The following is a 4206-nucleotide window of genomic DNA, read 5'->3' as shown; positions in this document are numbered from 1 at the left end:
ACCCATCCTCATCTCCCTAGAGCATTGACTTCCTTTCCTTTCTCTACTGAAACCTTCTGTAAGCATTTCACTGCATTAAGGGGTTCTGCCTCCTTCAAATTGGAGTCCTAGTTCTCACAGACACCGTAACATGACCACTCAGGGACCAAAACACAACAAGGTAACTGTTCCCAACCAGGAATATCCAGTTCTATATTTGTCTTAGCAACATTTTTCTTTACATTAAAAAAGTATTCATTTTGTACCCCGCGCTGTGATGCCACATTTGTTTTGCTGGCAGGCTGGGTGCTCAACAGGATGACTATACACTAGTCGTTGTATAATATGAACAGTTGCCTAAATAAGCACAATAAAACAAATCAGATATGTATATAGTACAAAAGAAAATTAGTGATGCATCAAATCATTATTGCCTAGAGTGTAGTGGTTTGAACCAGGTTTTCCCCCTGAAGTTAAAAAAATGGTAAAACCCCGGGTGGTGGTGACCCCTGGAAGTTTTGAAGTTTTGTCCAATCTGCGCTCCTGCGAAATATAAACATACCACAAGCAAACGGAAGAGAAGGTTAGTTGTAGTTGGGTTGTAGAAGTGGTAGCCATGTTCTGAGGCCACGAGGAGCAGAGCACAGAAGCCCCCTGGGGGGGGCTTTGGCCCCCAAGCCCCCAGCGGGGGCCTGCGGGGACCTGGAACAGCATAAAGTTGGGCTAGGTGCTTGCAGGTGAGAGCTAAGAAAGTTTTCTCCACTGTGAGTGAGCAGAGACAGAGCAGCAGCAGAAGCAGCGTCCAGAGACTATGGCTAAGAGTCAGGACAGATAAGAACTGAACCAAACAGCAAACGGCATGCACCACAGAGAGGACTCCTGGAAGGAGAGCCGAGAAAAGAGAGTCAGCAGCAGAGCTACAGAGTTTTGGGGGTAAGAACTGAACCAGACCCCCCAAAACTCCTTTGAGACCTCTGAGAAAGGAGGGAGGTGGACTCCTATTAAGGAGAGGAGTCTTGGACATGCAGCACTAGAGAGAGAGAGGAGTTGAGAAGCTTAAAAGCGTCCTGAAGCTGGACCGGGACGGAGAGGAATGCAGAGGGGGGTGACCTTGGCCTTTCCCCCCACCCCCCCTCACCACTGCTGCCAAGGTGGCAGCCTGAGACAGAGCACAGGAGCTCTGGTAGAACTCTTGGGGCAAAGGCTTGCAACTGAATGCTGCCCAAGATGTTCTGACTCAGGGGTGAACCCCTGAGGAAGGGACTTTCACAAAGATGCCCCTGCATTTCGTGATATGCCTGTGGTGAAGCGAGTTTAGTCCCTGCTGGCAGTCCACAGGTGAGGCCTTTGCTTGGAGTCAAAGGAGAACCAAGAGGAGTGAAAGGAGACCCCCTTGTGTCTTGAAAGACCCTCGTTTGGAGATGATGGGCCAAGGGGCTTGGAGATCCCCTTGTGTATTGAAAAGAAATCCAGCTATCAGCTGCTGCATTGTGAAGAGGACAGATGACTGCTGCCTTAGAGACATTGCTGCTCTGAAGAAGGGATCTGTCCTTCCCTCCTGGACTTTTATTTGGAGGGGAGAAGACATCTGATCCATTGTAAATACTTATGTCATGGTAGAGATAGTTGTGATCATGTGTATAATGTATTATAATATTTATTTGTACAGTCATTGTAATATATTCCCTTTCCCCCATTCTGAGTCTCATGTTTTGTCTGGAAAAAAACCCCACATCTTATACTAGGTTGGGATGGGGGAGGGGGCTTAGACTAGGGAATTAGATTTTGGGGATCTCAAACCATGACACAGAGGGAGAAAGAACAATGACTAAGAAGAAATGCATCACCAATTGCCACCTAATGCTCAACATCCAGGACCACAATTCCTCTGAGAAGCCCCATTACAGCTGATGCCCAGAGTTACAGGTAACTGTGAGAATTCCTAGGTTGCTGGCCAGGTGCTCCATTGTGGTCAAATGTGGAGGTCATGGAACAGCTGCACACATGTGTTTCCTACCTTTTTCCAACATACAGTCATAACAACTATATACTTTATCAAATACTATTTATCAAAGACATACTTTATCATGTTTCTCATAGTCATGAGTGGGCATCAATTCTTGGTTCTCATCCACTACACCCTAGTGGCACTTAAAATGTAGGAAGAGCTTCAGCAACAGCTCCATCCTCATCACCCAGCAGTGCCTGCACACCAGGGAGAAGCCATACAAGTGTCCGAGTGAGGGAAGACTCAGCTGCTGAGATGGAGCAGCTCCCATCCCATCAAGCATCAGCAGATCTATGTGAGGGAGAGGCCCTTCCACTGCCCCAACTGCAGGAAGAGCTTCAGTTGCAACTCCTGCCTCGTCACTTACTGGCACATTCACACAGGACAGAGGCCCTACAAGTGTCCTGAGTATGGGAAGAGTTTCATCATGAGCTCTGCCTTAACCAAACACCAGTGGAGACACCGGTAAGGGAAGCCCTACGAGTGCCCAAACTGCAGAAAGAGCTTTGTCCGCTGCTCCAACTTCATCACGCACTGGAGGTCACATGTTGGTGGCCCACCTGGTGACCCATGTTGCCAGTGTTCCACATTGGGAAGATGACAGGCTGGTGGTCTCCACATCCTGCTGGTTCCCCATAGGCACCTGGATGACCGCAGGGGGAGGAACATCCATCGGGATGCAGACTGATGTCAGAAATTCATTGGGAGGAGCAGATTTGTTGACTTTAGACCCCAGAAAGATCACCTACTCCATCCAATCATTTCTTCTGGTGGTATCAAAAAACTCTGAATGATCTTCGAGATCCTATCCAGCCTATACAATTCCATGATTCTAATTCTCTATTGCCCATAGGCATCTTTCACCTCCCAGTGATGATGGGGCAAAGACCAATATTTTGGAGAAACTGGGATGGAAACCCCTCCAAAAAAGGCACTTTCACCCATCCAATCCAACCCCACAGACACTCACACACTACCAGTATGTAAATCCTTTTACTTTGGCCCTGGTTTTTCTTTTGAGGCATCTTCATCCCTTAAAACCACGCCAAAGTGGAGTAAAAATAAAGAAATTGAACAAAGACATTTAAAGCCCCTCCATTTTACAGGGATTTGGGGGGAATTTGGGGTTGGAGGAGATATTCAGGCAATTTTGGGGTTCCTGGGGAGATTTAGGGGAGGTTTCCACAACATCAGGCTTGCCCAGGCCAGGTGAATGGGGTCACAATCTCATAATTGTGCTGGCAGTTCATGTCCCCTTGAGCCCATCTGTTCTCCAGTAATTCCGGTTGGCTGTTCCAGGGCCTGGCCTGGGTCTCCCCATATGGGGTGTTCCCCACAAACTGCCCAATTCAATGGTGAAGTGTCCAAGCTGCTGCCAGGTGTAGATGTGTCCACAAACCTCTCCCGGTCAGGGATGGTCAGGAAGTGACACTCAGCTTTCCCAGAAAAGGGAACACCCCTGTGTCGAGAGGGACAAAGGTCAGGGGGTGCCCCTGCTTTCCAGGAGCCCCCAGCACCCCTCAGCAGGTTGGGAGCTCAGGTGGTCACCCTGGACTCCCCTTTCCTACCCCGCTCTGCCACAGGGCTGCCACAGAACCGGCCACTAGGTGCAGGAAACTCTCCCATCAGCCCCCCAGGGATGGACAAAGGGCTTGGGGACCCCTCCAGTCTGGATCCTCCCCCTGCCCCAGGTAACTGCTTGAGGGCTCAAGTGATGGGGGATGGTGGAGACCTCCACAGAACCCCCCTTCCCACCATCCCCCTGCCTGCCATCCAACCTCCCTTTCCCCCCCTCTCCCACCCCTTTCCCATCATCTCCAAAGTCCCCAGCTTTCCCCCATGCACCGGGGTGAATTTATGCTGATACTTTTGGTCTGTGTTTGGCCCCAGCCACCTGCAGGAGTTTATATTCTCCCTGCCAAGTTCACTGATAAAACAGTGAATTCATCCATGGAGGGAGAACTTGTGTATAAACTGTTTTAATTGGTGTTCTGTGATTGGCTACTTGTCCTCCAAGGTCGCTTGAAGGAGAAAGTGAGGAGGAGGAGGAAGGCTCGACCCCCAACTCAATTAGAAAAGACCCCCAAAGCACACTGCGTGTGCGTGAGGGGATTTCCAAAGTTCTCACGCATGCGCGGAAGAGGTGCACTGACATAACCGGGAGGTGGGACTGAGGGCCTCGGGCTGGGCGGTGCTGGCCACGCCTGGGGGGTTGTGGT

This window comes from Manacus vitellinus, unplaced genomic scaffold, assembly GCF_001715985.3.
Source record: "Manacus vitellinus isolate BGI_N305 unplaced genomic scaffold, ASM171598v3 scaffold_170_pilon, whole genome shotgun sequence".
Taxonomy (NCBI): domain Eukaryota; kingdom Metazoa; phylum Chordata; class Aves; order Passeriformes; family Pipridae; genus Manacus; species Manacus vitellinus.
Note: the sequence above shows the minus strand (reverse complement) of the source record.